Below are 22,945 nucleotides of genomic sequence, written 5' to 3' on the forward strand. Positions count from 1 at the left end.
TCTTCAGGCCCTTGGGGAGGTGGTGGTGGTGGAGGGGGTGGGAGTGGTGCTGAGACAGATGTAGCGCCAGCTGGAGAAGCAAGAATAGATGCCATCAGGTCTGATGGAAAGCGGCAAGAGCAGCAAAATCTAGAAGATTAGCAGCCAAAGTAGACAATGCTCTGTCAGATGGCCAGACGTACAATGAGGATGAGCTCAGGGGTGTGGCCTTTTATACGGGTGCGTGCTTCACGGACACCTGCACGGTCTGTGGACAGATCGAACACCCAAAAAGGCTCAAAAAGTTCCAAAAAGTATGGAGAATGTCAGGGTCATTGTCTGGGACATGTGCTATGGTGAAGTTTCACCATAAAATACATTGGATTGCCTGGAAAGCTACTTTTAAAATGTTCGGGGACCCGGACACTGTCCGCAATTGAGGACACACGCTCAGCATGGGTGCGGTCACATGATGACGTCGCGAACACGTCCGCGAAGGGGATGGGTGTCCGCAGGACACCAAATGGACAGGAACAGCTGTGCACGTGCACACGGATGTTCTACGGACAGTGTTCCGGTCCTGAAAGTAATTAAGAGTACGACACAAGTGAGACGGACAGTTACGGACAGGCACGATGTTCGTAGGACTTATGGGTGTGGTGCGCATGTGCATAGATGTTCTAGAGTTAGTACGGACAGGTATAGTGTCCTTAGGACGCCTTCATTTTGGATAATTATGGACATCCCGGACACCGTGCATGTTCTACGAACAGTATTATTTTGCTTGCGTACTGTACGGACAAGTATAGTGTCCTTTGGACACCTCCATTTTGTTTAATTACTGACATCCCGGACATCGCGTGTGTTCTTAGAACAGTTTCACCTTGCCTGCGGACAGTGCACACAGAAATAGTGTCCTTAGGACACCTCCATTTTGTTTAATTACGGACATCCCGGACACCGCGTGTGTTCTTAGAACAGTTTCCCCTTGCCTGCGGACATTATGGACAGGTTTAGTGTCTTTAGGACACCTCCATTTTGGTTAATTACGGATATTCCAGAGAATGTGTTTTCTTAGAACAGTTTCATCTTGCCTGCGGACAGTACGGACAGGTTTAGTGTCCTCAGGACACCCCCATTTTGGTTAAATATGGACATTCCGGACACCGCGTGTGTTCTTAGAACAGTTTCATCTTGCCTGTGGACAGTACGGACAGGATTAGTGTCCTCAGGACACCTCCATTTTGGTTAATTATGGACATTCCGGACACCGTGTGTGTTCTTAGAACATTTTCTTCTTGCCTGCAGACAGTACGGACAGGTTTAGTGTCCTCAGGACACCTCCATTTTGGTTAATTGCGGACATTCCGGACACCGCGTGTGTACTTAGAACAGTTTCATCTTGCCTGCGGACAGTACGGACAGGTTACGTCCTCAGGACACCCCCATTTTGGTTAATTCCGGACATTCCGGACACCGTGTGTGTTCTTAGAACAGTTTCAACTTGCCTGAGGACAGTACGGACAGGTTTAGTGTCCTCAGGACACCTCCATTTTGGTTAATTACGGACATTCCAGACACCCGCGCTGTCTGCGGACATCTTAACTGCCTTTTTAAAAAAAATAAGACACAAAGAACTGAAATAAAACACACATAATATTTTTTTTTTATTATATACAGATGTCAAATTTATGAAAGCGAGGGCGAAGCAGAAACTGACACAAACACAGGGGAATTGGGGGTTTCGAGAGGATGGATCAGAAGAGATGAAGGGATGGAAGTCTCATCATAAGGTTACTCTTGGTGGGGAGGGTTTGGGGATAGTTGACTGGGGTATGGAGAGGAGGTACAGGTATATGTGGCACAATTATATTTAATTGTTTCTTTAATGCTGTCCTCCACAAAATGTTTCAAAAGATTGAAATTTTCCATGAGCAGGTCCATTTTTTGTTCCATGCGCTGCAGAGTATTGTCTAATGTCTCTTTTGATGTATTATTTTCAATGTTTGTATGGTCTGTTAAAAAGAAATATATATGTTAAGTGCATATAAAGTAATGATTATTCATTTGGTTATATAGAGAAGTGTCTACTATTAGTATCACTAACTTCAGACATTTCCTCACGTGGGAAATTTTCCTCAAGCCATTCTAAAGTACTGGACATTTCTGTGTAAAAATATATTACTTTTACTGTACCTAATACAGAAAGTTTAGAAATATATAAGAAAAATGAAGTTTACTTTCTAGCTTCTGGTAAGTTGTGTTCTTACTTAGGTCTGCTGTTGCTCCTAGTTGTGCAGTTTCTGTGAGGTAATTATGTTGGAAGCATATCTTTTTTGTTTTGGTATATTCCATTTTAGTACATATGGTATTTAAAAGGATGGTTGATGTGTTAGATATATAGGTTCCACTTCTTATATATGATTACATATAATGTGTTTGTGTGCTGCTTTTTGAACTTGCGCAGTGTTCATATGGCATGATAGAACAATTTAAGCTACCCCCTGAGTTTTTGGGTAGTGTTGATGTTGTCCGCGTTCGTCCATGGACATACGCACAGTCTGCAGACATCAAAACCACTAGCTGGGGGTTCAGTATGTTCTATGTTACATCTATATAAAGTAAGGGAATCCTAGTAAACATCTATCAAATGTACACTATGAATATGTATATTCAGTAAAATAAAATTTGATAAAGGGGGGTTATGGTCAAGTTACGATAATAAAAACCTATGAAATTCAGTAAAAAAACTGTGTTAAAGGGACATTATGCTTAAGTTGCACTACTAAAAACCTATGAAATTCAGTAAAAAAAAACTTTGTTAAAGGGACATTATGGTTCAAAGTAAAACCAAAAACCCCCTGAAATTCGCTAGTTATGGTAAGCTAAGCAACCATAACACGTGCCACCACCATGCATTGCTAAGACTAACATCCAGAACATCAAATATGACATCACAAATGTCATTGATGACATCATGTCCCTCTACCTTATCCCAGTTCTTGTGTACTTGTGTATGGGTCAAAGTGCCTCATTCACAAGTACTGGGACGAGGAAGAATATGGCTATGAGTAATGCAGATTATAAATAAGTAACCAAGGGATTAAACACAAGTAGTGGCGCAATACCATTGAGGTGCCCTCAGAACTCCCCCGCTACTCCCACCCCCCCCTGACGTTTTGGGCTATGTTGACTCGACCTGGCTGAAAGAACAGGACACAGCACCTGGGTTTCTCAACAAAGGCCCAGCAATTACTAATGTAAAGCATTTCACTGTTAGAACCTGCATTCAAATGCATAATTCTTTAAGTAATTGAAATCTTGATGTGGGTTTAGTACTTTCATGCCAGGAAAGTGATTGGAAGGGCAGAGAAGGGACAGGAGACTGGTTATTCTGACAGCAGTCCATAAGTGGGTGCTTTCAGACTTAACAGAGATAGTTAACTGCTTGTAACATTAAAGCTGCACTAGAATAGTCTCCCTAAAATGCATAATGAATTATATGCCCCACACAAATACGTTTCCCCTTCCCCCACCGCCTGTGAAGTTAGCACTTCTCCCAACACTTGAAGGGTTGGCACCCCCCCCCCGAAAATGTGGGTTTCATTGCACCCCTGAACACAAGTACACACACCATTCAACATACACACACACGCACACCAAGTCACCGATACATTTAAGTATGCATCCTTTCACCAGACAGACACACACGCCCAGGCAGCCACCAATACATTTAAGTGTGCACTATTTCATCATACACTCACACAGGCATCCACCTATGCATTTAAGTGTGCACCCTTTTACCATACACTCTCACACGCACACATCATGGGGTTGTGGGTAGTCGTATTACTTCAATGGTTTCTTTCTTAAGTCATTCCGACTTTATAAAGAAATGATTTCCGTTAAGGACCGAACCATTATGGAAATAATTTCTTTATGAAGGCAGAGTGACTTCAAAAAGAAACTATTTTTGAAGACATAGAGCTCCCCCACACCATCATGTAGAGGCTTCCATGTCATGGGGTGGGGTGAGCCCTCAGACATCAAAAATAAATTGTTTTCTTTTTGTAGTCACTCTGCCTTCATAAAGAAAGGATTTCTGGTACACTGTTATGCTTTTTAGCCCAACAGGACCCTCTTGCAGGACATGTGGTGATGAGTCACTCCGCACCACTGTGTGTGGGGGGCCCCGTTCTGCCAGTGAAAGCAAACCTGCTGTAAGGTGTCCGATCCATCTTCTTGTGACAAGTGCCCCTTGCCCTTTGATGTCATATTCAGGGAGCCTTGTTCCATAGGTTATTATGGGGGTAGTTCGGGCCGAGAAACCTAAAGAAACATTGATGGTGGAAACCTTCCACAAACCCACTTGTGCTTTCTGACTGTCCTAACCCGCCACTTTTCACAACCTTCAGATTCAAACGCTCACTTGTGTGCAGCCTCATAGAGTGAATTAGGCCTTTGTTATGGAATTGAATCTTTGAAGCCAGGCTCTCATGACATCTCCAGCTGGGAAATCTCATGCATGGCCGGGCTGGATTTCCCTTTCCTCCCAGAGAGTCAACAGAGGCATGCATCTTGCCCTTTTGCCTCATTCACTTGAATACCAACAGGCAGGTGCCTGAAATCCGCACAGCCTTCAAAATCTGTCTAAGCTCAGAGAAGCGACACTGGTATGGTGACAATCAGATGTGACTTTAATAATATGGCAGCTACCAACCACCGTATCAAAATAGGCATGGTTTATATTTCCATATTATCCTGCCATCAAGTAGGTAGTTTATCATAGTAATGATGATTTTGGAACTGATCTGTGGACTCCACTGCAACACTGCACATTGGGGGCATAGCTGTCACAGCAGCTGTAAAACTGGGCACTTGTGACTGCTCAACCTGCTCTGTGCCACTGGAGAGAAGGGGATCCATATCAGGATACATCTCGCACCTTGAAACACTTGGGTATAGGAACGTTATAAATGCCACATCATATCATATCATACATATGAGCAGGACACATGTGTACACTATGCTTTTAACATGGAATACAATGAAAGGAGGATCTGGTTAGCAGACCACCAAAAAGATAGGGGTTGTACACCCTTGTCATATGGCAATCATTCACAGGGCAATCCATCATAAATGCAAATATTCTCAATAGTGTCCTTTCTTATATGTAATGAGGTTATCTAACAGTCTAGTTTCGGTAAAGCACATTTTGTCCAAGCAAACCTCACAATGCCAGTGATAGTGATGCAAACACATAATACAAGACACTCTCCATACCAAGAGCAACATTTACCTCAGAAGACCTGATACAAAAACATATTGTCACACAACCCTACACTATTATGGTAGCAATGCTAAAATAGCAGTATAGGGATGCAATCCCTCCAACAACAGTCAAAGGAGCGAATAATTGGAAACTTTTTAGAAAAAACATTCACAAAAATAAACAGCAAAAGTCTAGTTAAATATCACTAAAATGCCAAAAACGAAACCATTATAAAATCAATCATTATGTATCAAAATCAAATGACAGAATTTATTAACAACAATATATTATTCAATGCTAAACAACATTGTCTGGTATCATTTTGACTAGTTTGCAAGTAGCCGGGGTCAGTGGTGTGAGGTTCCCAGAAGACACTCTACACAAATACAATCAGTAGTTGTAGAATCCATGAAGTTGACAAAAGGGCTGAGTGAAAGTTGGTGTCATTGAAAAGTCCCAGAGCATTCTCCAAGCTAGAGTTTCCATGATTCTGACAGTTTATTACAGAATTTTCATGATTCAATTAAGTCACTCAACCCAACAAGAATATTGACTATTTCTCCACACAATAAGATGTTCATTCAGAACATTAAGAAAATATCTCTGCAACAAAAACCTGAGAATGTACATAGGTCTCCTGGTAAGCAACCCAGTTTGTTTCCCTCCTCATGATGTAGTTTATAAAGTTTATAATTAGCCTGGGTTTCATGTGTGTTTATCCAATATTACTCTCACAATTTTTCTTTAATTCTGGTTACAGCGCTCAATAAGATTCGAAGAATTTACATTTAGGTCATGTAGAAGAGCATTTCATCTAGTTGTAATTTCATTCAGCCAAGAACTCTTGCCAGACCTACTACAAAATACAGATCTTCAAAAAGTGTGTTTTTGGGAGGGGACAGAACTTTAGAATAGACCAACAGCAAATTCCATTGTATACGGGAGCTTAAAGAATTAAGACTCAGTTCAAAGTGGATTGCTGAAATGAGAACAAAGTTTGGAAGACAGAGAACCAACTTCCACAATGCACTTTCCTGTTGTTTAGCCAAGAATGTCCAGCCTGACACATGCTATGATTCAAACCATATGTTAGGCTTGAAATCGCTTTTCCGTTATCAGATGTAATTAACGGAATGACGAAAAAACAACAGCATTTGTGATAAATTAATTTAACTTTTGCACCTAGTAAAAGCACCATATTCCTCAGATCAGTGTACAGGAGCTGTGTACTACATTTGTAAATGTTAATGTTAATGTTAAAGGATATTTGTACCGCGCACTATCACCACCGAAGTGGTCCCCAGGCGCTCTGGCATCTATGAAAGGAGGGGGGGGGAGTTAGTGGGAATAAGCTGGAAAAGTGCAAGATAGTAGTGATTTGCAGGGTTTGGGGTGTTTTACTGTCGTTAGTCGTCATATGCTGTTGTGCAAGTTTATGTGCAGTTTGTTTTGTTGTTGCAGTGTAATAAAGTTTGTGCGGATTGCTGCATTTATAGGTTTGTGGTTGTGTTTGGTTAGAGTTTGAGGGGTGTATGCAGAAGGATGAAATTGTTAGTGGATTGGTTAGTTGGCATTGCTGTCCTTGCAATTGTGTCTAGGTGTGATGCTTGCTATCATTCACCGTTCCATCGGAGTGTGGCACTTATCAATTTCAATATTGTGTCTAGATGTGAGGCAGGCTAGTGATCACTATTCCATTCAAGTGTTGCACCTGTCATCATTCACAGTTTCATTTAAGTGTGTTGCATGCTAACATACATCATTTCTATCTAGATGCGACGCAGGCTGAAGTTAAGAATTCAATCTAAATCTTGCACATGCTAACATTCACATCTCTAGCTAGATGCGACGCAGGCCAAAGTCGAGAATTCCATCCAAATGTGGCACATGCTAATATTCATAATCCTGTCTAGAAGGGATGCAAGCTAAGGTTAAGAATTCCATCTAAGTGTGACACTAAATTTGGAAAACTAAGTAGGCAGCGTGTTGGAATTGGTCAAGTCTTAACCACTCGAGGCGTCAGGAAAAAGAGGAGGGTTTTCTCTTACGGTAAAGGTGTAACGTTTATTATGTTTGTTTTATGAATATTTGGCTCTAGTTCATTCTTAAGTAAATACGGGTTTAACAAGACAAGGGCTCTTTGAAGACCAATCAATCACCAGAATATATTGGGGTATAATCAACCACGTATGCTAACCAGTGCACATGCTGAGAATCTATTTATGGAGGAAAACAGTCAGAAGTAATAAAGACTTCCTAGGTCGAAGATATAAAGATTGAAAAACACAAGGAGTGAGAAAGTAACCCTGCCTTAGTCCTCCATGAGTTGGTAGTGAAGCTGAGAGGGAATGCAAATGGTTCCATTTAATGTTTATCATTGTTTTGGCATTATATTTAGCAAACCTCTGGGCAACCCCTTAGAAGCCAATTTGTTCCAAAGGCGTGATCGATTCAGCAACTCAAAATCTGCAGAAAGATCGTTGGTGGCCACAAAGTTGTCAGGTGATTGATTTGCCAAAACCTGTTGTTGGAAACATGATAGAATGCTCCCATTTAGTTGAGATCCCACAAGACACCTGAAGCCGATTTGAAATTAGAGTAGATGGCTAGACGTTACTGCCCAGTGTTCTAATTCTCCCAATATGATTGAAGCAAAGAACTTTGTATTGGCATCCAATAGAGCGATGGGTCTGAAAATTAACCTACAGAAACAAGTGTAAACATAAAATATATATTAATTTCAGTAGGGAGATACAATCCTTTAGAGTACAAGTGAGGCCCATTTACTAGAAATTAATTAAACTAAACAGATGTGACAGATACATTATAAGCACCTCCGAAAAAGTAAATATTGCTCAGCAATTTTCACGTGGCCTGAACCCGTAGTTCATGTATAGATTGAATATGGGTATTTAAATAGCACTTATGGGTCCATCCGTGCTTCTGATGGAGGCACACATGGAGCCATATTTGCAACCATGCTCCTCCGACCTAGGGTGGATTTCTAAGATTTTTCATTCTCTTAGCTTCAGGCCCCCTGGGGTACCCTTACTATATAGTAAAATTTACCATTACCATATTTGGTATGTCTTTCATGAAATGGAGAAAGGGGCTGAGGTGTAATACTTTACACTTGTGATACAGTATTATTTGGCCAAGCGTTGGCCTCAAAGGAATTATATACAGCTTTGCCAGGCGGGAAGTGTATCTTCAAAAGATGAGGCATTTATTTATCCAGTGTAGTTATTATATGATATGATATGATATGGCATTCATAACGCGCCTGTGCACAAGTGTTTCTAGACGTATTGTATTCTACTGTACTGTACTGAGACTTAATAAAGTGCGAAACAAGACCAATGAAGGCATCAATGAGCTAAAGAGAAGAGAGGTTGGGGGATCCAGGGATACTTAGAACAAGAATGTTTTTAGACGTTCACGGAAAGAAAGAAAATGAGGGATGTTACCAATCTCAGCAGGGAGAGAATTCCACAAGGTAGGGCCCAGCACTGAGAAAGATCTACCTGTGGCACGAGTCCAAAGAATCAAGGAATGCAAAGCAAGCAGAGATTAGCCGAGCAGAGACTTCTGTAGGGTTTATAATGTACCAGTTTGGATTGCAGGAACTCTGCTCCAGCATTGTGCATAGCTTGGTGAACAAGACAAAGGGCCTTAAATTGAATACAACTTTTTACAGGAAGCAAGTGGAGTTGACAGATAAGAGCCCAAGAGTGGGCCATCCTGGGGGCATTCAAAGCAAGACGGGCAGCTGAGTTTTGAAGAATCTGCAAGCGTTGAAGCAGAATTTCAGGTTGACTGAGGTAGATCCCATTACAATAGTTAATGGACCCCATAATAGAGGTAGTAACAATTTTGGATCTGGAGTTTGTCGGAAGGAAAGGGAGAACCTTTTTCAATAGTTTGAGTTTGGCATGGCCCGTTTGACAAATTACAGATACTTTGGCTGATCTGATGCAGGATCAGGACATGGGCCAAGTTAGGAATGCCAGTACTCAGGGGTCCAGGATGAACTAGGGCAGGCAGAGCCAACCCGATAAACCTCAGTTTTGTCACTGTTAAGCTTAAGCCAGTTGTTGGCCATCCAATCAGCTACTGCACACAGACAGTTCTTAAGCTTGAGTGGAGGATCATTGGAAGGAGCATTAAGATGAAAAAGAATGTGTGTGTCATTGGCATAGGAAAAAAAGTGAATGCCGTAAATAGAAATCAGTTTGCGAGAGCTAGCATATACAGTTTAAACTAAAGAGGGGAGAGAGCTGAGCCCTACAGGAGCCCACAGTCCAGCGTAATAGGAGAAGAAGTAAAAGGAGGAAGAGAGACCGTCTGAACTCGATTAGAGAGAAAAGGTGAGAAACATTTCAGAGGGATTCCAGAAATGCCAGACATTCAAACTTAATGGAGACAATGAAGAAGTCTGTGATGGTCAACAGTGTGAAAGGCTGAAGAGAGGTTGAGAAAAATGAGGGAAGCAACCTCTCTGTGGTCCTGAAGCAGAGCAATGTCATCAAGAAGAGAGACCAGAACAGATTCACTGCCCATACCAGGGTGAAAACCTGCCTGAAGAAGATGGTTGGTTTCGAGAAAAACAGAAAGTTGTGGAGTGACAATAGCTTCAAGCAATTTCGTAACAACAGGAAGGAAGGCGATGGGTCGGTAATTTTCAACAGCAGCAGGATCTAAATGAGACTTCTTCAGTAGAGGAAGGATCACTGCATGTTTAAGTGAGTCAGGAATATAGCCGGTAGAAAACAAAAAGTGAAGAGCTGAAGTGAAAAGAGGGACAAGCTTATGCGAGAGACATTGTAAAACATGAAGTGGAATCAAGTCAGTGGGAGAAGCAGATTAAGAAGGGCAGAGGAAACCATTGTGTCTGTTACTGTCAAAAACTGAAAACTATTAACCGAGGAAGTGACTGGGAAAGAGGAAACATCAGGGAGGCTGTCAAGAACATGTTGTTCATCACATATCATCTCCCAGATTTTACAGATCTTTTCCTTAAAAAAGAGCGCAATTTGGTCACAGTGTAACTGGGTAAGTAGAGTAGCAGGAGGGGTTGGGTCAGGGTGATCAATTACTTGGCCACCTGTAACAGTTCCCTAGAAGAGCAGGCGGGTCTCAAAATACAGTCAGCAAAGTGTTGGGCTTTAGCATTTTTAATAGCACCTTGATAAATATTACGTGCTACAACATAGGCCAATTTAGCTGATGGATTGAGAAGTCAATGCCATCTGCGTTCAGCTTGTCTGCATCTTTGCTGCAGTGTTCGCAATTCAGAGGAATACCACAGGGCAGATTTTTTTGCAATGGTGGAGAGTTTAGAAGGGGCCAGAGAATCTGCAGTGAATTGTAAGGCCTCAATCAGGGATTCACAGGGATTAATGGCAGCAAGAATGCCTCGATGAGTGATAGATTAAATGGACATGACAATATTTTCCGGCAAAACGTCAAGCCATCAGCGTTGAAACTTGGCTAGAGGGGTTGATCTGAGTCTGGGTGAAGCAGAAGAGATAGAAAAGGGCACCAGAAAATGATCAGACCAAAGCACTGGCAGTTGGGAAAAAGTGATAGGAGTGTCTGGGAAGAATAGATCAAGCTGGTTACCAGCCAGGCGAGTAGGGCTGGGGTTTCCGAGGTGCAAGCCGCAGTCAGTAAGAATCGAGATAAATTTAGCAGCTTGTTGATCAAGAGGATTGTTTGGGTGAAGATAAAAATGTCCCAGAATAACTATTCTCGGATATGTCAGAGACAGGTCAGCCATCAGTTGTGTAAAGCCATTAAGAAAACAATTGGTGGCAAAGCAACAAGGGCGGTAAACAATAAGGAAGTGCTGAGACTGTTCACGAGAAGCCTGAATTCTTATAAGAAGTAGCTGTAACACTTAGCACTCAGGCCCTGCAGGAGTGCCTGGTCCAGATTGGATGGGATGAATCCGTGAACAAGATGCTGACCCAAAACACTCTCTTCTCGCTGTTTCGCTGACTGGCTATTTCCCAGCATTGCAGTGTAGTTGGGAGTGATGTGGTGGTATAACTCAAGGAATGAGGAAGTTTGATGTGACTTCTGGTGGAGCCTGAGTGTGAACAAGTGAAATGTATTATTACCTACTGTCTAAACCTATTTCCCAGATAGCACCCTCCACCTACCTCTCAGACTGCCTGTTAAGGGTTTACCCAGGCTCACCTTTGGTGTTTAGGCAGCTCACACCATTCAGGATAACAGCAGACCCAGTTTTCTCACTGGATAATTATGGGCCAGTCCTGCTGCGGTGCACAAGATGCTTCCTGAAGTTCCAACTCGAAAGGTAAGTTCGTTAGGGATTTCTCTTTAATTGTCCTCAAGTCCCCCAATGTCTTTAGCAATAGCAAGTTCCTAATAAGGGCTTAAGATATGCTAATTTTGCATGATGCGCACATAGAGTATGTAATGACGGATTTCTCTTTGTGGTTTCTTCTGCAGCTGCCGCAGTGAAATGAAACAATCAACCATTGAGAAGAATGCTGCTATCAGCTGTGCGAGGTAATGGCCATGATGAAGGTGCTGCTGACAGCCGTGCAGAGTGGGATGTGAGGTAAGCAGGGTTGTTGGGGATCCGGAAGTGTGAGAGCGACAATCACAAGACTCACAGTTTGATTTCCTTTGCAGGTGCCGGAGAACATTGGAACGGTTCTGACGCGTGGAACCAGAAGTTAGGTGCTACTTATTGATGTTCGCTCATTCCGGATAAGGAGTTAAAGCCAGCTGGTATTCCGGAAAACAAGTGGACCACTGCTGAGCATGAAACAGGTAAAATGAAAGGTTGCTGAATCGGAAGGGCTAGTGGAAGGCGGATCAGCTGGGAACAGGTAGGTTTATTAAAAATCCTCTGGCACGTGTAACAGATGAGCGGCAAGTGTTACATCACTTGCACTCTTGCTGGAAGGAACGCTAAGCACTGGGTGTGGCCCGGGGAATGATCATTTGATATGATAATGTATTAATATTGCGCTCGTATACATGTGTTTCATGTGCACCCAGCCACTACACCACCACAGATCAAGCTGTATGGACTGCTTGGGGGCCATCTTGGTTTCCAGGCAAAGTCCCAACCTGGCAGCCATTTTGGCAGGTGCAACTACTTTGTGAAAACAGGTGCTTACGCCAACTAACTACCCTAATATTCCACTGCTGGCCAATACTGCTCAAATGTTCCTGATTGGAATATGGGTGAGAGCTTCCTATTCTGTTAGGGTTCATGATATCCCTCCCCTCCAAAACCCCCCAAGGATAGCTTTCCCCAGTTAGGGTTTGTTTGGGTAATTGCGATGGTTGCGAGCTAACAAGCGAGATGCATGTATGTTGCCTACAGGGTCCAGGTTCAATCTAATACACCATATCCTTTCCAATCAACAAGAAAATAAAGTTTTATTTCTGTAAAATGTTTGAATCTAAAATATCTCTGACTTCATATTAATGTTCTTCTCCCTGTGCTTCTACCGGCGGTCGCCTGTTAGTGGAATCTCTAGTGCCTGGTGGTACCAGTTTTAACAATGATACATGGACGACTGAGTGTATGCGTAAGGTAGGTTTTAATTCAAGTTTGACTGCAACAGATTGATAATCGACACTATGGGGTAGGGGCCCACATATTTTGGATGAAATCTTCTTGGCCCTTTTAACTGAAGGTGGTTTGTAGAAAGCCATACCATATCCCCCACCTGATAAGCAGGTGTTTCTACCCTACTTTTATCTGCAAAGTGCTTATTGGCTGCCTTTCAGTCATTAAGGGTTTTGATGGCCGTAGCCAGGGTTTCTTTAATATTTGCACAAGGAAGTTATAGCGGGCATCTCTAAGGGTGCTGGTGAGTAAAAAGCAGTAGCGCGGGGATCCCTCCCATGCAAGAAAAAGAAAGGTGAAAATCATGTGGAGCTCTGGACAGAATTGTTATAAGCATATTTAGCTTCCCACAAGAGGTCAACCCAATTTTTGTCTGCTTCTATAAACATGCAATATATTGTTCAAAAGTTTGATTGGTCCTCTCTGTCTGACCATCTGTCTGTGGATGATGACTTGTAGAAAATCGAATCTCGATTTGATCATTAGCACAACAACATTTCCAGAATCTGGAGATAAACTGGGTCCCCGATCTGACATCACCACTGAGGGGAATCCATGTAATTTGACTATCTTAGCCAGGAATACTTGTGCAAGTGTACCTGCATTCAGTAACCCTTTCAATGCAATGAAGTGTGCCATTTTGGTCAGGAGATCAACAACCACAAGTATCGTGTTGTAGCCTTGTATGGAGGAAATTCTGTAATAAAGTCCAATTATATGGTGTGCCAAAGCGCAGGTGGAATGGATAAGGGACAAAGTAAACCCTGTGGCTTGCTTTTTGATGTTTTATTTCTGACACAGACATCACAAGTTTTAATGTATTGTATCAAATCGCCTAGCAGAATTGTTTTCTATCTGCTCAGCACCTGTGTATGATGCGGTTTTGTATGGGAATACAATATTGCCTTGCACCATGCGGTGCTTCCAACATGGCCGGCCGGGCCTTTGCTTTTGTTATGGGAGTGCTGTCTGAGGCATTCTGCCTGCATCCAGGGCAGTGATTGGATGGGGGGGTTTGCCTTGTGGACCAATGACGGACCGGCAGGCTTCAGCCGGCCCACCGCCTCCAAGGCCCACTTCTAAGGCCCCAGCACAACCTTGTCAGCTTCCCTGTCCGCTGACAGTCCGCTTCTTGAGACTTCTACTGCGGGCCATACCCTTCCTGATATTGCCATCCCACGACTACCATGACTCTCCTACCTCACTCTACTTGGGTTAGTTACTTCCTCCTGATTGCCTTTGTACTCCCTTCTCTGCCTGTTATGTACTAATTTAAGTCTTCTCTGTACTCTCCCTACCATCCTACCCCCACTTACTTTTCCTCTAGGGCAGTGCCTTGCTTTTTTAATTGAAAATAAAACTTGGGTGTATTCTGCATTTGAATTGAAAATCAAACTTGGGTGTACTCTGCATTTGTATTGGAAATCAAACTTGGGTGTATTCCGCATTTGTATTGAAAATCAAACTTGGGTGCATTCTGCATTTGTATTGAAAATCAAACTTGGGCGTATTCTGCATTTGAATTGAAAATCAAACTTGGGTGTATTCTGCATTTGTTTTGGAAATCAAACTTGGGTGTATTCTGCATTTGTTTTGGAAATCAAACTTGGGTGTATTCTGCATTTGTATTGAAAATCAAACTTGGGTGAATTCTGCATTTGTTTTGGAAATCAAACTTGGGTGTATTCTGCATTTGTATTGAAAATCAAACTTGGTGTATTCTGCATTTGAATTGAAAATCAAACATGGGTGTATTCTGCATTTGTATTGAAAATCAAACTTGGGTGTATTCTGCATTTGTTTTTGTAAATCAAACTTGGGTGTATTCTGCATTTGTATTGAAAATCAAACTTGGGTGTACTCTGCATTTGTATTGGAAATCAAACTTGGGTGTATTCTGCATTTGTATTGAAAATCAAACTTGGGTGTATTCTGCATTTGTATTGGAAATCAAACATGGGTGTATTCTGCATTTGTATTGAAAATCAAACTTGGGTGTATTCTGCATTTGAATTGAAAATCAAACTTGGGTGTATTCTGCATTTGTTTTGGAAATCAAACTTGGGTGTATTCTGCATTTGTATTGAAAATCAAACTTGGGTGTATTCTGCATTTGAATTGAAAATCAAACTTGGGTGAATTCTGCATTTGTTTTGGAAATCAAACTTGGGTGTATTCTGCATTTGTATTGAAAATCAAACTTGGGTGTATTCTGCATTTGAATTGAAAATCAAACATGGGTGTATTCTGCATTTGTATTGAAAATCAAACTTGGGTGTATCCTGCATTTGTTTTTGTAAATCAAACTTGGGTGTATTCTGCATTTAACTAGTGGATTACAATCAGATGCCCTCTGATTGTAATCCACTAGCCCAGTGACTGTTCCATACCGCTGTACTTGCATACTCCTCCCTCTGCCTCCATCTCTTCCCACTCATGGCGCTTTCTGTTTCTCCCATCTATTCCAATTGCTTCTCTATCAACTATCCTTCCCTTCTCACTAAGTCTGGAAAGATGAAGTTTAAAAGGGATATCTTGGCCTCCAACCCAGGTCTCCCTATTGCTGACACCTATTCCAGCGCCTCTTCCAGACAGACCCTCACCGACACCTCTTTGTCATTCCTTCGCCGGATCTATGGACCCCATATATGATCTCTGTGCTCTGTCCTGTATACTCCTCCCCCATTAATGGTGGCACTCACTGGGGAGTCCTCATGGCTTCCTTTGACTCCTCTAGAGTCATCCTCAATGTCTACCTAAATGGCACTGTCATGGTCCAAGGTCCTCAGGTCAATCTCATCCTCTTCGATAGGATGTTCCCTCGCCTCATCAACTTCCTTTCATCTCCGGCTGTCCCCTCCTCTCTTTCCTCAGCTACCTTGCCCACTCCACCCTCCTCCTCTGCCCCACTTCAGGCTACCTCTACCCCTCCGCAGGGTGTACCTCTGATTTGTCCCCCTCCCCGGAAGGCCTTTAAGGCTGGCAACCTCCTTCATCTTGCCACTCTCAACTCCCGCTCTGCTGTCAAACACTCCTCTGACATCTGCCACCTCTTGAAAGAACCTGACCTTGATGTCCTCGGTCTTACTGAGACATGGTTCATGGCTAGCTCTGTCACAAGCTTTGATACTCTCCTCCCTGATGGCTCCAAAATCCTCTATGCACCCAGATCCACCCGGCCTGGAGGAGGTGTAGCCCTGATCTTTCCTGAGTGGATTCCTGCCACTATCATTCCCACACAGACCTACTCCTCTTTCGAATGCCTTGTATGCAGGCTCTCTCTCTCGCCTAGCCACTCTCTTACTGTTGCTACTCTATACCGGCCCCCTGGTGAAATCACCTCTTTCCTCTCTGATTGGGCTGACCTCTCCTCCTCCCTCCAGGCCACTACCACTCAATTCCTCTTCCTTGGTGACTTTAACATCCATCTTGATTCTCCCTGTCCCTCATCATTGCTTTTCCACGACCTCTGCGACTCCCTCGCTCTCTCTATCCTCCCCTCTGGCCCAACACACACTGCAGGTCACACACTTGATGTCTTGATCTCTACTGGCCTCCCCCTCTCTATCCCTCTGACTACTCCTCTCTCCTGGAGTGGCCACTGCCTCCTCTCCTCTCATCTCTCACTCTCTTCCCACAAAGCCAAGCCCACACCAACACTGCCACCCACCTTCTCGGACATCCGACCTATGAAGCGTGTGTCAGTTGAGGCTTTCGCTGCCACCTTCTCCCCACCTTCTCCTCCTCTGGCTGACTCACACCCTGACACAGCCCTTTCCCTTCTCTACTCTTCTATTTCCAATACTCTTGATGCTCGTGCCCCTGTCATGAGGATCCGCTTGAAGTCCAAAGCCAAGTGCAATTCCTGGTTTGACTCCGACCTAGCTACACTTAAACTTAACTGTAGGGCGGCTGAGATGAATTGGAGGGCTTCTTGGTCATCCTCTGACAAACTGGCCTGTCGCCTGCTCCAAAGGCAATACTGACTCTCTGTCCTCACCAAGAAGAGAGTCCACATTCCACAAGCCCGTGTCTCGGCGGCATCTAAGAACTCGGCCGAACTCTTTAAAAACTGCAATGAGCTGGCCAAGCCTGCTGAAGTCTCAACCCCTCCTGTTACATCCCATGCTCTCTGCGATGCCCTTGCCTCTCACTTTATCTCAAAAACCCAGGACATCCTGTCCACCCTTACTTTGCCTTCCCTTCCCCGCCCCTCTCTCTCTATGCCTGCTGACCCTACTTCGGCCACCCCCTAACCCATTCTCATCCTTTCCTCATTTTTCCCCCGATGAGGTTGCTAGACAAGTCCTATCTATGAAATCCTCATCACAACATGTTCATCCCTGTTCCTCTAAAACCATCAAGGACCACATTGACACCCTTGCTCCAGCCCTTGCTGACTTTTGCAACCGCTCTTTTTCCTCTGGTTCCTTCCCCTCCCCCCTGAAGCACTCCCTTGTGCATCCTCCTCTCAAGAAACCCACAGCTGATCCTACCTGTCCGTCTAACTATCGCCCAATTTCCATTACTCCCTTTCTGGGCAGACTCCTGGAAAAACTGGCCATCTCTCAGCTCAACCTTCATTCTGACATGGTTGGCTGTCTCCATGACCACCAATCTGGCTTCGGAGCTGCAAGAAGCACGGAAACTGCTCTCCTGAACATCCGTGAGGATCTGCTCTCCAACCTTGACGCTAACAATCCCTCTGTCCTCATCCAACTCGATCTTTCATCTGCCTTTGACACGGTCAACCATACCATCCTGCTCAACCGTCTCTGTGATAACCTCGGTATCACTGATCAGGCTCTGGCCTGGCTGACCTCTTTCCTCTCTGACTGACCTTCTCAGGTCAAACCTGGGTCCTACGAAGGTGTTCCCCAGGGATTTAACCTCTCACCCTGGCTTTTCAACCTATACTTGGCAACTCTCGCCCACTGCATTGCCATTTTCTGTTCAAATTTCCAGTGCTACGCTGACAATACTCAACTCATAATCAGGCTACCCTCGGCCACCTCCTCTCCTTCTCTCATCTCTGATTGCCTTACTGCCATTCAAGATTGGTGTTCCACCAACGATCTCTGTCTGAACACCAGCAAGACTGAAATCCTCCTCACTGGGAAACCTTCTCCATCGTTTCCCCTCACTCTCTGGCCAGCCTCTCTTAGCCCTCCTCCTACCCCCACCTGCGAGGGTAAGAACCTTGGGGTCATCTTTTATTCTACACTTTCCTTCTCTGCCTACATCTCTGAGGTCTCTAAAAAGTCAAACTTCCTACTGCACCTCCTCAGTGGTACTCTACCTTTCCTCTCTTTCCCCCAGAAGCTCACTGTCTCCCAAGCTCTTGTTCTCTCTAGGTTGGATTATTGTAACAGCCTCTTTCTAAATCTACCTGCCTCTTCTATCCGCCCTCTGTAACTAATCCAGAACAGGACTGCTAGACTTGTCCTTGGCCTCAAGCCCTGGGATCGTATCTCTCCAGCTCTGAAATCTCTCCATTGGCTGCCAGTGGATTCAAGGATTACATTTAAAACCCTCTGCATTGTCCACAAGGCTTTCTGGGGCCTGGGTCCAAAATATATTCAACTATCCCTCTGTAAATACCTCCCCTCTTTAGCTCTTCGCTCCTCCTCCTCTAACTCCCTCTGGGTCAGTCGTTTTTCAAAGAAACGAGCTGGGGGTAGATCTCTGTCTTCGGCTGGGGCCTCCCTCTGGAACAGCCTCCATGCCACTCTAAAACTTGAGGAAAACCATCTCAAGTTCCGGAAGCACCTCAAGACCTTCCTCTTTGCTTCTGCCTTCCCCCTCCTCTCTCCCCTGCTCTTGGCACCTTGCACTGTGACACCCTCTGTCTCTGGTACCAGGTTCCTGTTCATCCTGCCACCCTACCGCACTGCCTCCGGGCCATCCCTTGCACTGGGGTTTGTAGCTGTACCCATACTGCCCCCCCTTTTTTTTCCCTCCTGCACTTATCAGACCCACCTGATTTGCTGCCTCAAACCTAGCACTTGCCACTTGGCTACACTACCACTTTGTGCTGATTTTATTATTTATTTACTTTTGAAAGCACAGAAGGCACACCTAAAACCCTCCTTCACACTACACACTGACCTACATGGCCCCCTACACTTCACAATTACACATACGTATGCCAGTGAGATGGCTCTGCATGACATCCAAATCAATTCAATCAGCCTGTCATCTCACCCTACAATGCACACATTCGTAGCCCACTCATAATCCTGTGGTGAATCAGTAAGAATGAATACCCTTAATGGTAAAGAGGTTTGGTGGTAATTCCAGAGGAATTGCCGCCAAACTCGCAATTAGGGCCATAGGTTCTCCAATCTGTCGCCTATTCATGTTTTATGAACAGCCCCCCTGTTCCCCTCCGGCTATCCCACTAACCACATCACTCCATCTCTCACAGTACTCAATGCTTGCCAGAAATTGTGCTACATAGAGCTTAATTCATAACATTACCTAACATTACATACCTTAACATGAGCACTCCCCCTGACTAAGCAATGTCTGTTTTCATCTCTTCACATGTCCATGTAGCCTGACTAAGCAATGTCTGTTTTCATCTCTTCACATGTCCATGTAGCCTGACTAAGCAATGTCTGTTTTCATCTCTTCACATGTCCATGTAGCCTGACTAAGCAATATCTGTTTTCATCTCTTCACATGTCCATGTAGCCTCACTAAGCAATGTCTGTTTTAATCTCTTCACATGTCCATGTAGCCTGACTAAGCAATGTCTGTTTTCATCTCTTCACATGTCCATGAAGCCTGACTAAGCAATTTCTGTTTTCATCTCTTCACATGTCCATGTAGCCTGACTAAGCAATATCAGTTTTCATCTCTTCACATGTCCATGTAGCCTGAATAAGCAATGTCTGTTTTAATCCCTTCACGTGTCCATGTGGTTCATTCTGAGATACTGGCATTCAAAGCCATCGCTTTATTTATTTTCTATACTTCAAAAAGTAATAGTCCAGGGGACTCATGTTTCTAAGTCTTGTCACATCGAAGACATTCCGAAGTAAACTCGGTTCCTGCCAGTAGCTACCTGAAAATGAGGGTTGGCTACCTGACATAACAGCAAACAGACGATTTTGTTGTTTTGATTTCTTCCAAAGTAGTTATGTTAAAAATACTACATAACTATGGTTTAATTACTGGCAGAATCCATAAATCAAAAATGTAATCAGTGCCATATTTGAATATGCAAGCATGTTTAATTCATTTGCACTTGCTAAATACGAACCAAAGCTAAATTCAATGAGATGAGTGCTAAGTAGCTATGTATTGCATATACCCCTGTGTGCAACATATCACTTCTTAGTGCGCACAACAAGAGATGAAATATAGCATGGAAATATGGCCGGTACACTTCAGGATTCTGGCCCTCCACTTTCCCAAAACTGGACCTTTGCCTTTACAAATCATATTTATATTTAAAAAGGAGTGAGCTTGTGAATGCTATGGGTGTGCCTGAATGTCTAATCCCCTAGTGGTCACTGTAGTTCCCATCTCTGGAATATACTTAGCTTGCATTTGTAGATTGACTTGAAATGTTTATATTTCTTTCAATTTTATTTAGAACGAAAATAACACCAGAGTTGCCTCCGAGCCCAGTAGACGGTAACATATACAATAATGGCATCATCAAAAACAAAAATATCCAACCATCTGCCCAACTATACCACCAATAAAATAACAACAGATAAGAACAAGCATTACAACATTATTCCCATTTCCACATTTTTAGATTTAAAAAAAATAATACACTCTCAAGATCAAGTGTCTGGTGCAAAGGAGGGGAAAGAGAAACGTAATGGTTGTTCCAGAAAAGCATCTCTTGAATGTAGAGGAGCCTCGAAACTTAGGAATCACCAGCCGAAAATCATCCTGTTACGGAGGGACCTCAGACCCACAGAAACTACCCATTCCATTGTCAAATAACACAGATATTGAGAGTGAACAGATGTATTAGCCAAACAGTAGCTTTTAAATAAAAACACAACATCCAAAGCAGGCAATCATAACTGCTGATAATATTGTCTGTCCCACCGCTGTTCTGGTCACAGCATGTAGGAATGCCTTTAGAGGAGAAGAGATTGCATGACAGAGACCAATACAAATAGTGTTCCCAAATCTACATGCGAGGGATCTAGAGGTTGAGAATGAAAAAAAAGTGCATATTTAGTTAATAGAAGCAGTTTCACCAAAGAATTGGCATGTGGGGCACAGGAAAAACATGCATCCAACTTAAGGTCCAAACATTTAATAGAAACATCAACAGGTTTTTGGTCACCATGGAAAACCAGCATCAGATATCCAAGAGAGTATTAGGAGCTGTGGATAAGAATATGAAAACAAAATAAATAAATAATGTATGGAAGGATACGTCATTCATGACACAACTTGCACAAGGCAGTCCCAGAGCAGAGAAACATCAGATGTAATTATCAGGTAGAGTGGGGTGTCCTACTGGTTCAAGCGGATACCCCATACAGCAACCAGATTCCCTAATAGCTCAATATATAGCTTGAATATTACACAATACACGCTCAATCCCAGGGGCACTCATAAGGATACTAGGAGGAAGCTGGAGTGCGTGTGCCCCACAGTGACCAACTGTGAATGATTGGTCATAAAAGCATTCCGTTCAACATAAAATCAAGATGCACCCTATGATCGATGTGTCAAAAGATGCCAAGAGATCCAGCAAACTTACAGATCCATCATCAACAAGAAGGAGATAGAATACCATTGAATTTCAGTATCAAAATATCTTTTACATGCCCAATGAAGAGAACGTGTCACAAAATATGTGTGAGTGGCATGATGCTGGCACACACATCAACATACGTTTGACTATTACATGAAATGAAGACAATGATTTGTGGATTCAGCTTGTGCAGTAGTTTTATAAACATTACATCAAGCTATAGCAGTTCAACTAGTTAGCACTAGAGTGCAGAATCACGGACCGTAATCCTTCGATGAACAAGCACCCTTTAAGGAATTCAAGCTCTCCCACAAAGCACTGCCACCTACTCAAGTTCACATGCCCCCTAACATAACGCTGCCACTCTCACTTGTGGGGAGTCTCCCTGTGAGACCAGTTCCTCCCATGACTACTTCATGACTTCCCCCCTGCAGTGACCTATGGGAGGGAAGGATGGTGCTGCAGCCTAGCCCTCTCCATAGCTGCTGCAACTGCAATGCATTCTATCTCCTCCCTTGTTGATAGGTGATGTGTAATTCAAGCATCAGGGTGATTAGATGACTCATTCCCATTTCCAGGGTTCCTGCCCAAATGTGGGTGCTGACAGTAGCATGTTTACCCCACCTATGTATTGGTTGAGGCACTTGCAACTGGGCCTGCTGCTGGCCACTTTCACCACAACTGCTTGCACTGATTGGGAGGCTTAGTGTGTATGGGGAGGTTTGTTCTGCTTGACACAGAATATCTGCCCACACAATGCTTCAATCTGCCCATGGGATGCACTTACAACCACAACCTGTCCAAGGCAGAAGATGATGATATCAACAGCAAGGTCAATCATGGGATCTGTGGAGGCAGAGGAAGACTTATTCACCCAGTACATTTCTTTATGCCACCGGCTAATTTTGTTTCACATGGCTGTCATCCCAAAGGCATGGTCCTTGTCTTGAGCCCTCCTCAATGGCAGGTGTAGGGTGAGGCTTCTCCACCATCTATTCCTCCTCTTCCACTTCCTCACCCTAAGGTAAGTCTATCACTTGCCAAAGTACCATCCCTGGCTGGTACTCCTTTGGAGGCTTCTCCCCAACATGAACTCTAGCCAAAGGACCTCCCTCTCCTTGAGATATTTGCACTGCTCTGTGAAGACTACTTCATTCTCAGCAATTGCTCCCACCCATAGAGAAGAATCACCAGTGTACTCCAGGGATCTGGCAGCAATTGTCATCTCCTACAACATTGGGAACATACCAGTGTGCTCCCAATCTACCTGCATGTCCTCCAGCTCCACCACTGACCCTGCCTACATCTCGGCCTCCACCAGGGTCCCTGCCTCCCCAGCCTCAGT

This window comes from Ambystoma mexicanum, chromosome 1q (genome assembly GCF_040938575.1).
Source record: "Ambystoma mexicanum isolate Mex_15411 chromosome 1q, UKY_AmexF1_1, whole genome shotgun sequence".
Classification (NCBI taxonomy): domain Eukaryota; kingdom Metazoa; phylum Chordata; class Amphibia; order Caudata; family Ambystomatidae; genus Ambystoma; species Ambystoma mexicanum.